Genomic DNA, 13,008 nt, shown 5'->3' on the forward strand with positions numbered 1-13,008 from the left:
TTCGGGCCCAGATTACAGAGCGTAAGTATATACAGTACCGGTTGCTTGATTTAAACCAGTGTTTCCCGAACTCCAGTCCTCGTGGTCCCCACGGATCATGTGTTCAGGATTTCTATTTACTATGGAAATCCTGAAAACATGACCCCTGGGGACCATGAGGACTGGAGTTTGGGAAACACTGATGTTGTATACTAACCACTCCTTTCTCGTTTCAGGGAACAGAATTGTGAATCGGTGGCGGTCTGTGAGAGATCGTTTCAAGAAGGAGTTCAATAAAGAGATGCGGGCCCCGAGTGGATCTGGAGGACGCAGGAGCAAGTACAAGTACGCAGAAGCCCTGTCGTTCCTCCGGGAAACAATGGTCACCAGAAGGTAAATATTACACACCACATGTGAAAAAAAATGTTAGATGTAAATTTTTTTTCAGCCAGGGCCATACCATGTCAGTATTTTAATTGTTTTTTTTTCTCTTTATTCCACAGCACGGTGAGCAGCACTCGGGAGCCGGCACGATTGGACCCTTCTGAGGCGATCCCTGAGGAGACCGGCACCGAGGGACACTTCGACCGCCCCGGTACATCTGCACCTTCCCAGCCTTCCCACACATTCGACCCATCTGTCCCATCCACCAGCACAGGAGCATCGTGGCCGCCTACATTACATGAAGCTGCTGGTGAGGAGATCGCTTTCCCTTTACCCCACCCTTCTGCCCCTGCCGCCTCTAGTACACCTGCGGGTACTGGGCGGCAGCGGCAGAGGGGTCAGGAAAAGACTTATGCGCCAGAGTTCTTGCATCTGAATGCATCTTTCCAGAACTGTCTAAAAGTCTTGTCAGAGCAAATCTCCGCAGGCTATCAGCAGATCAACTCCAGCATTCTGGAGGTGAAGACACTTCTGCAAACCATGCATTCAGAAGCAAGATCTTCGCCAAACCACACCTTTTTCAGGTCTGTTGTGGAGCGCATGGAAACGCTCTCTCCTGCCCAGCAGATGCATGTAATGCATTCATGCCACGCTGCTCTCCAGCAAGTTACCTCCCAACCTCCTCCTCCTCCCACCACAGTAGTTCCTCCACCTGCACCCCCTCCAGCCACTTTCCATCCTCCCCCTCCTATTACATCTACACCCCCTCCAGCCACTTTCCATCCTCCCCCTCCTATTACATCTACACCCCCTCCAGCCACTTTCCATCCTCCCCCTCCTATTACATCTACACCCCCTCCAGCCACTTTCCATCCTCCCCCTCCTATTACATACCATCCACCTCCAGCCACTTTCCATCCTCCCCCTCCTATTACATACCATCCACCTCCCCAGCACCATCCACCTCCCCAGCACCAGCCACCTCCCCAGCACCAGCAACCTCCCCAGCACCAGCAACTTCACCAGTACCAGCAACCTCCACAGTACCTGCAAACTCCCCAGTACCAGCAACCTCACCCAGTACCAGACATCTCCCCACTTCCAGCAACCTGCCCCGTACCAGACATCTCCCCACTTCCAGCAACCTGCCCCGTACCAGACATCTCCCCACTTCCAGCAACCTGCCCCGTACCAGACATCTCCCCACTTCCAGCAACCTGCCCCGTACCAGACATCTCCCCACTTCCAGCAACCTGCCCCGTACCAAACTCCTTCCCCATACAACTTGCCATCAACATCATCTGCTCCTACAGTCCCTGCCCAACCCTCCACTCCACCACCCACCACCTCTTCTGCTTCCCACATGTCCACCCATTCAGTAGTTTTTTCCACACCTTCACCTCTAACTGTTCCTTCCCCACAACGATCCCAGTCCTCTCTCCACACTCCCAGTGTCGAAGTGTCCCGCAGCCCCTACAGCAGTATTTCCACCACACACTACACAGAATTATAATGTGTGTTTTTAAATAAAAATGACCAGTTTTATGGTTTCAGTTTTATAGTTTCAAATTTTTATTAAACATGTTTATTAAAATTTTAAAAAACTTTACTAAAAAAAACATTTTTCAATAAAAGTTAAATTATTTTACACTGGTTGTCTGTCATTTCTTTCTGCGGCGAAAAAGGTTAAATACAGGGTATTTAAAAGGTGAAATGGTATTCAAAACTAGGTATATAACTGTGGGTAAATTTTAGCTTTTTGCCACAGTTGTGTTCCTGGTTGTGTTTGAAGCAAAGTATTTCACCTAAAAAGTTGTGTTTATTGTTGGTGATTTCCGAACAATGTACACAACTTTTGTTAAAAGGTGAAATACTTTGCATAAAACACAACCAGGTACACACCTGTGGCCTAAAGCTAAAAATAGAGACCATGACAAGATAGCCAACTTTGGTTGGCAAAGGTATATACTGTTGGTACAGAAGGTACACAAGTTTGGTTAGGGCACAAATCTTTCACACTCTGTCATCCTGCCAGTGTACTCTGCCTTGAGGTGACATAAAGTATAGTGCAAAATTGTCCCTCATTACTGAAACCGTCACAGAACTTCTAGTGGTAATGTCATGGTAATCTTGCAAGGTGGTTTCTTCAGAGGTGTCCTCAATGGAAATGGGTTCCTTGCATATAACAAAATTGTGGAGTACCACGCACGCTTTGGTCACCTCGTCCACAGTTTCTGTCTTGAGGTTGATCGCAGTCAATAGGACCCGCCATTTGGCTGTCAGAATACCAAAGGTACATTCAACCATTCTTCTTGCTCTTGTGAGGCGGTAATTAAAAATGCGTTTTGGTCTTGTCAATCCTCTGCTAGAGTACAGTTTCAAAAGGTGTTCTGACAGCTGGAAGGCTTCATCCCCTACACAGACAAATGGCATAGGTGGACCAGATGTTTGCGGCAGCGGTCTAGGTGGTGGGAACTGGAAGGTGTTTCCATACAGTTTACGCCCCATGGCAGACAGTTTGAAAACTTGAGAGTCATTGGAGCGGCCATAGGCCCCAATATCAACCGCAATAAATTTGTATTCCGTGTCAGCGATGGCCATGAGGACAATTGAAAAATATTTCTTGTAATTGAAATATTCCGATCCAGATCCAGCTGGCTTTACAATGCGGATATGTTTCCCGTCCACAGCGCCCAAGCAGTTTGGAAACTGACATATCTGTTGAAACTTGTCAGCAATTTCAATCCACCTCTCTGTTGTGGGCTCTGGTAAAAACTCTTCAGCTAAGGAGTCCCACAGTGCACGGCATGTGTACTTCACAATTCCAGATATGGTGGAAATCCCGAGTCTGTACTGGAAATGCAGTGACGAAAGGGATTCTCCAGTTGCAAGAAATCTGTGGGGAATTAACAAACAATAAATTAGTTTTAAATCACAGCATTACATACCAAAACTGACCTAACACTTAGAGATACAAATTACCACCAACAAGATTGCAGTGAAAGTGTGCTCTGATGCGATCATATCCAATAAATGTGGCTTACCTTAAAGTCACCATCAGACGCTCTGCGGGTGAAACGGAGAAGCGGCAATAGGTGTCCGCTTTTCTTATGAGGTGTGCAATGCGCTCCACCAAGTAATCAAAATTCTCCATTTTCATCCTAACATATCCAAAAAATTTATCCGGGTTTCGTCGAAGGTCCATGCATAGTGTAGAATAGACCCCACGCGTCATTCTCTTGGCTGTGATGGGGTGGATCCACAAACGTCGTCTACGATGCCTGATGCGCTGCTGTCTCACTCTCTCCTTCTCCAGAACAATCACCCTCAAACGATTTGCCTCCGCTGTAAAATCCGCCAAATTCTTCAAAATATTTCCAATGACAACATCCATCTTCGCCAGTAAACTTGCTCTTCTCTCCAACCTGCACTTTCTCCTCTACAACCTGTCAAAGAAGGGCTGTAGGAACATGCTATATATAGTTTTCCAGTAGCCAATCCCGTTCGGAAGGCCACAAGGGTCAATTTTAAAAACCGGATCCGGCGTAATCCGTCGAAAAACGGATAGAAAAACGGATGAACCGGATGAGACGGATCCGGTTTTGTCTGTCAAGAAAAAGACGGATCCGGCAGAAAACCGGATCCGTCACATCCGGTTTTACTAAACATTTGCCAGATCCGGCGTTCCGGCATGACGCCGGATCGCGCCTGACGCCGAAAACCTGATGTGTGAAAGTAGCCTTAGAGCCTCTCAACATCAACTGAAACCAGAATAAAACCATTCTGCCATTCAAATTCTGATGGAATCTGCAAAAATACTTTGCTGCACTGTATATAAAGGAGTATTCCTAACTAATGGTCTTAATAACCAAGAACTGTGAAAGAGGTTCTATGAAAGAGTCCACACCCACAATAATCAGACAACTTGGCTTATTAATCCCTTTACCCCCAAGGGTGGTTTGCACGTTCATGACCTGGCCAATTTTTACAATTCTGACCACTGTCCCTTTGTGAGGTAATAACTCTGGAACTCTTCTATGGATCCGGTAATTCTAACATTGCTTTCAAGTGACATATTGTACTTCATGTTAGTGGTAAAATTTCATTGCTATAACTTGCGCTTATTTGTGAAAAAAATGGAAATTTAGCAAAAATGTTCGCAATTTTCCAACTTTGAATTTTTATGCCCTTAAATCACAGAGATACGGCACACAAAAAACTTAATAAGTAACATTTCCCACATGTTTACTTTACATCGGCACAATTTGGTAATCAAATTTTTTTTTTGTTAGGAAGTTATAAGGGTTAAAAGTTGACCAGAGATTTCTCATTTTTACAGCACCATTTTATTTTTAAGGACCACATCACATTTGAAGTCACTTTGAGGGGTCTATATGATGAAAAATACCCAAAAGTGACACCATTCTAAAAACTGCACCCCTCAAGGTGCTCAAAACCACATTCAAGAAGTTTATTAACCCTTGAGGTGCTTCACATGAATTTTTTGATTTTTTTGACTGTTTAAAAAAAATTAACATTTAACTTTTTTTCACAAAAAAATTACTTCAGGTCTAATTTTTTTTATTTCACCAAGAGTAACAGGAAAAATTGGACTGCAAAAGTTATTATGCAATTTGTCCTGAGTATGCTAATACCTGATATTTGGGGGGGAACCACTGTTTCAGTGCATGGCAGGGCTCAGAAGGGAAGGAGCGCCGCTTGACTTTTGCAATGCAAAATTGGCTGGAATTCAGATGCCATGTCACGTTTGGAGAGCCCCTGATGTGCCAAAACAGTGGAACCCCTCCAAAATTGACACCATTTTGGAAACTAGATCCCCCAAGGAAATTATCTAGATGTGTGGTGAGCACTTTGAACCCCCTAGTGCTTCACAGAAGTTTATAACGTAGAGCCATAAAAATAAAAAAATCATATTTTTTTTCACAAAAATAATATTTTTGCCCCCAATTTTTTATTTTCCCAAGGGTAACAGGAGAGAATGGACCCCAAAAGTTGTGCAATTTGTCCTGAGTAGGCTGATACCCCATATGTGGGAGTAAACCACTGTTTGGGTGCATGGCAGAGCTTGGAAGGGAAGGAGCACCATTTGACTTTTTCAACACAGAATTGGCTGGAATTGAGATCAGATGCCATGTTGCGTTTGGAGAGCACCTGATGTGCCTAAACAGTGGAAACCCCCAAATTCTATCTCCAACCTTAATCCCAACACACCCCTAACCCTAATCTCAGCCCTAACCTTAGCCCTAACCCTAGCCCTAACCCTAACCCTAGCCCTAACCCTAATGGGAAAATGGAAATAAATACATTTTTTTTAATTTTATAATTTTTCCCTAATGGAGTGATAAAGGGGGTATGATGTACTATTTTTAGCGGGATTTTATGTTTGGCAGCTGTCATACACTAAAATATGCTTTTTATTATAAAAATAGTTTTTGCATCACCACATTTTGAGAGCTATAATTTTTCCATATTTTGACCCACCGAGTCTTGTGAGATCTTATTTTTTGCGAGACGAGTTGACGTTTTTACTGGTACCATTTTCCGGCATGTGACATTTTTTGATTGCTTTTTATTCCAATTTTTGAGAAGCAGAATGAGCAAAAACCAGCATTTCATGAATTTCTTTTGGAGGTGCGTTTACACCGTTCAGTGTGTGGTAAAATTGATAAAGCGATTTTATTCTTCGGATCAGTACGATTACAGCGATACCTCATTTATGTCTTTTTTTATGTTTTGGCGCTTTTATGCAATGAAAACAATTTTATATAAAAAATAATTATTTTTGCATTACTTTATTTTGCGACAAATAACTTTTTTATTTTTTCGCTGATGACGCTGTGTGGCAGCTCGTTTTTTTTGGGACAAGATCACGTTTTCAGTGGTACCATGGTTATTTATATACTTTTTTTGATCGCGCGTTATTGCACTTTTTATTCAGTGGTATGATGATAAAGCATTGTTTTTTGCTTTATTTTTTATTTTTATTTTTTAAGGGGTTCACTAAAGGTGTTAACTAGTGGTTTTTTTAATTATTTTTAAAAAATGAATTTATTAGGGAATAGTGTTGAGCATTCCGATACCGCAAGTATCGGGTATCGGCCGATATTAGCGGTATCGGAATTCCGATACTGACTTCCGATACTTTTGTCATATCGGATACCGGAATCGGAAGTTCCCATCATGCTATGAGCCTGCTTGCTTTGATTAAGCCAATGGGAATCCTCCGAAGTGTGGGCACATCCTGTTAGGCATGTAGGCATGTTAACTATTGGCATGGCTGTGATTGGCTGCCAAAATGATGTCATGATGCACTATAAAAGCCACCGCAGCCGCCATTTCTGGTTCACTCTGCTGTGAATTCAGTTAGGGACAGGCTGCTGTAGAAGACTGTGAGGGACAGTTAGAAATAGCGATTCCACCAAACATCTAGTGCTTTACCCAGGCTACATAAACCACCACTGTAGCCTTCTTTGCCCTAGCAGCAGTGTTCACAGCTGTCTGCAAGGGCTGTGTGAGTGCAGCTCACGCTGTGGAGTGGGTCCTGCAGCCACGTCAGGTTGTAGGCTGCCCAGCGTGCCTGTCATGTCGGACACTGTTCACACCAGGGTGTCCGGCAGACAGCGGTAATACCCTGTTGGGTATTCTGTTCCAGTCGATATAGGGTTAACCAGGTTGTCATGCTGGCTGAGGGCTGGGCCACGCCCTTGGTCTTTAAATAGTTCGTCCTGACTATGGGCGTCGCCGACTATAGCTTTAGCCTAGTGCTAGCAATACCGGTCAGCAGTGGTGGTGTTGGAGCGTCTGATATCTGGTGCAGTATATTCCTCAGTGGTTCTTTCTCCAATCTGTTATATATATATTTGGTTGCCCTTGCACATTATTGTATTCCCTTGTGTATTAACTGTGTGGTGTTTCTTTTACCCCTGTTCATACGTATTTGTGGGGTCTGGTGTCTGGTCCCCTCACTGGGTGGAGGGTGGTGGGTTCAGCTTAGGGCTGGACAGGAGACAGGGACAGGGTGGAGGCTCAGGCAGGCACACCTTCAGTGTAAACCCTGGGTAGAGGGACAGACAGGGTTCCCCTAGTCTGAGGGACATCGCAGGGGTCCCGGGGTTTTTGCCTAAAGTAACCTAGGCATACCATGACATTATAGTCGGCCCAAATAATAAAGTGAAAAAAAAAAAGGTATAGCTAGGGAACCTAGGGTTACTTACTATGGATCCTATACTTTCCCTAACCAAGCAGCTGGAGGCTCTATCCATACAGGTCACTGAACTCAGGGGGGCGGTCCAGCAACAAGGCCTGTCAGCTCCTGCAGTACCTGCTGAGGCTGCAGCCAGGGCAGCTGAGCCCAAGTTTCCCCTTCCTGAACGATTTGCTGGTGATCGTGGTAAGTTCACGGTGTTTCGTGAATCATGCAAATTGTATTTCCGTATGCGTCCACATTCCTCAGGTAATGAGGCTCAATGCGTGGGCTTGGTGATTTCTTTGCTGAGTGGTGACCCACAGGCCTGGGCCTTTTCACTCCCTTCAGACTCACCGGCATTTGAATCTGTAGATTTTTTTTTCATTGCTCTGGGTTTGATCTATGACGATCCGGATAGATTAAACTTAGCAGAGTCTAAGATACGCTCACTGCTACAGGGTGATCGACCATCTGAGGATTACTGCACGGAATTCCGGCGCTGGGCGGTGGACATGCAGTGGAATGACCCTGCGCTTAGAAGTCAATTTTTGCATGGGGTTTCTGGAAGGGTTAAACAGACTCTCCTAATGTACGAGACTCCCGCCTCTCTGGAGGCTGCGATGGCACTTGTAGTAGGCATAGACCGACGTCTCCGTCAGGGTGCGCTGGTTTCGTTGCCTCCGGGGGGTGGGGGAGTGGTCGGTGAGGTTGCCGCGGGTGAATCCGTGGAACCCATGCAGATCGCTGGTATAGCACAGTCACCGAGTAACAAGCCTAAACGTCCTTGGCACAGAAGGCAGGGGCTCTGTTTTTTTTGTGGCAAAGGAGGACATTTTATTAACGCTTGCCCCCTGGTACCTAAGAAGGGCGCGCCGGCGGAAAACTGATAGGCTCAGAGGGTTTGGAGGAGTCTAGTCTGAGCCTTTGTGTATCCTCCGTCATGGTTTCCCAGTGTATGCTCCCTGCTAGGGTGGTACTTGGGGGGCAAATGCTCTCTATTACAGTATTTATTGATAGTGGCTCAGCTGCCAATCTCATTGATGAGAGGTTCGCGCATACAGCGGGATTTCCGGTGGAGAAATTGCTGAACCCCATCCGGGTGGTTACCATTAATGCTCCCCCGTTGTCTCAAGGGGAGATCACAGAGTGTGTGTTGGATATACAACTCCACATCGGAGTATTACACTCAGAGCGGGTAACTTGTAAGGTGCTTAGTAACTTACCAGCTCAGATGGTTCTGGGCTTTCCATGGTTGTCAATGCATAATCCTGTTATTGATTGGAAGACCCAGGACATAATTCAGTGGAGCAGGGAGTGTCAGGAGAGGTGCCTGGCTACATGTATTTCCGCTTTGACCCCCAGTATCCCGGAGCCGTTGCTGGAATATGCGGATGTATTTTCTGAGAAGGGTTGTTCGGAACTACCACCGCATCGCCCCTATGACTGTGCTATTAGGTTGAAACCAGGGGCCAAGTTACCCAAGGCTAGAATGTTTAATATCTCAGGTCCCGAGAGGCTAGCTCTCAAGGAATACATTGCGGATAGCCTGAGCAAGGGTCATATTAGACCCTCCTCTTCTCCTCTGGCTGCTGGCTTCTTCTTTGTTAAAAAGAAGGATGGCGGTTTACGCCCATGTCTGGATTTCAGAGAACTCAACCAGATTACGGTCCGTGATCCTTACCCTATGCCACTTATACCCGATTTATTCAACCAAGTGGTTGGTGCCAGGTGGTTCTCCAAACTGGACCTCAGGGGGGCGTACAATCTTATAAGAGTCCATCAGGGGGATGAGTGGAAGACAGCGTTCAATACCCCTGAGGGTCACTTTGAGAGTTTGGTAATGCCGTTTGGGTTGACTATGGCACCGGCGGTCTTTCAACACTTCATTAATGATGTCTTCTCTCAGTTGTTGGGGAGGTTCGTTATAATTTATCTAGATGACATCCTCATTTTCTCTCGCGACCATGATACACATATAGAGCATGTTAGACAGGTTCTGCAGTTGCTCAGAGAGAACAGGCTCTATGTCAAGCTTGAAAAATGTGTGTTTTTCGTACAGGAGCTACCGTTCTTGGGTTATATAATCTCCGCCTCAGGTTTTAAGATGGACACCGCAAAGGTGCAGGCGGTACTACATTGGGATCGGCCTGATAATCTTAAGGCGCTTCAGCGATTTCTTGGCTTCTCCAATTACTATAGGAAATTTATTAAGAACTTCTCTATGATTGCCAAACCACTGACTGACATGACTAAGAAGGGTACTGACTTTTCTGACTGGTCTGAGCCTGCGGTACAGGCGTTTGAATTCCTCAAGAATAGTTTTGCCTCAGCGCCCATTCTGGTGCAGCCCGATGTCTCCTTACCGTTTGTCGTGGAGGTGGATGCGTCAGAGGTTGGAGTGGGGGCTGTACTGTCTCAGGGCCCTTCTTGGGCCAAGTTGCATCCGTGTGCCTTCTTCTCCAAGAAGCTGTCACCTGCGGAGCGTAATTATGATATTGGCAACAGGGAACTATTGGCCATCAAATTGGCATTTGAGGAGTGGCGACACTTCTTGGAGGGGGCTGTTCATCAGATTACTGTGATAAGCGACCATAAGAATTTGCTTTATTTAGAATCTGCTAAGCGCCTGTCCTCCAGACAGGCTCGCTGGGCATTATTCTTCACCCGGTTCAACTTCATTGTTACCTATCGACCTGGGTCGAAGAATGTTAAGGCAGACGCTTTATCCAGGTGTTTTCCTGGTGGAGAGTTATGTGAAGAGCCGGTGCCTATTCTCCAAAGGGGTGTGGTGGTATCTGCCATCACGACAGAGATTGAGGCAGAGATTGCGGAGGCTCAGGAGGTGGTACCGCCGGGGTTGCCTGCTAATAAATCTTTTGTGCCGCTACATCTACGCTCTAGAGTGTTGGGTGAACATCACGACACGGTACTGGCAGGTCATCCAGGGGTTAAGAGCACTCTGGAACGGGTATCGCGTCGTTTTTGGTGGCCTAAAATCCGGCAGGATGTGGCCTCATATGTGGCTGCCTGTACCACGTGCGCACGGGCCAAGACTCCTCGTTCCCGTCCCGCTGGTAGCTTGCAGCCTCTCGGGGTGCCCAGTAAGCCATGGACTGAGATTTCCATGGATTTTATTACTGACTTGCCCGCCTTGGCAGGGAACTCGGTCATTTTGGTAATTGTTGATATGTTCTCCAAAATGTCACATTTCGTTGCTTTACCGTCTTTGCCCAATGCTAAGACTCTTGCTCAGATATTTATTCGCGAGGTGGTCAGACTTCATGGTGTCCCGTCTGACATTGTGTCTGATCGAGGTACGCAGTTTGTGGCAAAGTTTTGGAGAGCTTTTTGTTCTCGCCTTGGAATCAAATTATCTCATTCATCGGCTTTCCACCCTCAGTCGAATGGACAGACTGAGCGGATGAACCAAAACCTGGAGCAATACTTGCGCTGCTTTATTTCCGACAATCAGGAAGAGTGGTCAGCGTTTCTTCCTCTGGCAGAATTCGCAATAAACAACCATTGCCAGGAATCGTCTGGGGAATCTCCTTTTTTTTGTGTGTATGGTCAACATCCTCAATTTTGCACCTTGCGTCAGGGGTGCTCAGTTGGCGTCCCTGAGGAGGACCAGTTGGGAGCTCAATTGTCGTCTGTTTGGAGGAGAGTCAAGCAGCGCTTGTTGAAGGTGGGTTCCAGGTACAAACGGGTGGCTGACTGCAGACGTGTGCCAGGTCCGGACCTGTGTGTGGGTGATTGGGTGTGGTTATCTACTAGGAACATTAAGCTCAAGATACCATCACTTAAGTTGGGTCCCAGGTTCATTGGCCCATTTAGAATCTCCGCAGTGATCAACCCCGTGGCATTTCGTTTGGAGTTGCCGGCTGTGTATAAGATTCATAATGTATTTCACAAAGCATTGCTAAAGAAGGTCGTGGGTTTGGTGGATGGTTCCCCCGGGCCACCACCTCCCGTCTTGGTGGATGGCGCGTTGGAATTTGAGGTGTCCAAAGTGGTGGACTCTAGGGTTGTGCGTCGCACTCTACAGTACCTGGTCCACTGGCGTGGCTATGGTCCTGAGGAGAGGACATGGGTGCCGGCCTCTGACATTCATGCTGATCGACTGGTTACTATGTTCCATCGTCGCCATCCGGACAAGCCAGGTCCTCGACATGGTGAGGTTCCGGAGGTCCCTCGTAGAAGGTGGGGTACTGTCATGTCGGACACTGTTCACACCAGGGTGTCCGGCAGACAGCGGTAATACCCTGTTGGGTATTCTGTTCCAGTCGATATAGGGTTAACCAGGTTGTCATGCTAGCTGAGGGCTGGGCCACACCCTTGGTCTTTAAATAGTTCGTCCTGACTATGGGCGTCGCCGACTATAGCTTTAGCCTAGTGCTAGCAATACCGGTCAGCAGTGGTGGTGTTGGAGCGTCTGATATCTGGTGCAGGATATTCCTCAGTGGTTCTTTCTCCAATCTGTTATATATATATTTGGTTGCCCTTGCACATTATTGTATTCCCTTGTGTATTAACTGTGTGGTGTTTCTTTTACCCCTGTTCATACGTATTTGTGGGGTCTGGTGTCTGGTCCCCTCACTGGGTGGAGGGTGGTGGGTTCAGCTTAGGGCTGGACAGGAGACAGGGACAGGGTGGAGGCTCAGGCAGGCACACCTTCAGTGTAAACCCTGGGTAGAGGGACAGACAGGGTTCCCCTAGTCTGAGGGACATCGCAGGGGTCCCGGGGTTTTTGCCTAAAGTAACCTAGGCATACCATGACAGTGCCTCACTGCTGCCTCATACATCTTTTAATTTTTGAGCTGCATTTTTTACATAATTTCAATCTAGTGTGCTTCCATCCGTATCCATATACGTTGGTTGCAAACACTAGTAGTAGACAGCGGAGCCTTTCTGCAGCCTTTCAGTGCTAGTGTCCACTTTGCTGCACTGTTCACGGCTGTCTGAGAGGTCTCTGACTGTGTGTGAGTGCAGCTCACGCTGAGTAGTGTGTCCTGCAGCTACGTCTGGTTGTAGGACGCTCAGCGTGTGTCAGTGCCTCACACATATTTTTATTTGAGTGCAGCTCATTTTTTCTTCTATTAGTGTGCATCCATCCGTCTCCATCTACGGTGGTTGCAAACACTATATAGGAGTACACAGCGGAGCCTTTCTGCAGCCTGTCAGTGCCAGTGCCCACTTAGCTGCACTGTTCACGGCTGTCTGAGAGGTCTCTGACTGTGTGTGAGTGCAGCTCACGCTGAGTAGAGTGTCCTGCAGCTACGTCTGGTTGTAGGACGCTCAACGTGCGTCACTGCCTCACACATATTTGTCTTTGAGTGCAGCTCATTTTTTCTTCTCCTATTAGTGTGCATCCATCCGTATCCATCAACATTGGTTGGTTGCAAACACTACATAGGAGTAGATAGAGGAGCCTTTTTTTC

This window comes from Dendrobates tinctorius, unplaced genomic scaffold, assembly GCF_039654945.1.
Source record: "Dendrobates tinctorius isolate UK_male_01 unplaced genomic scaffold, ASM3965494v1 ptg000013l, whole genome shotgun sequence".
In the NCBI taxonomy this organism is placed as follows: Eukaryota; Metazoa; Chordata; class Amphibia; order Anura; family Dendrobatidae; genus Dendrobates; species Dendrobates tinctorius.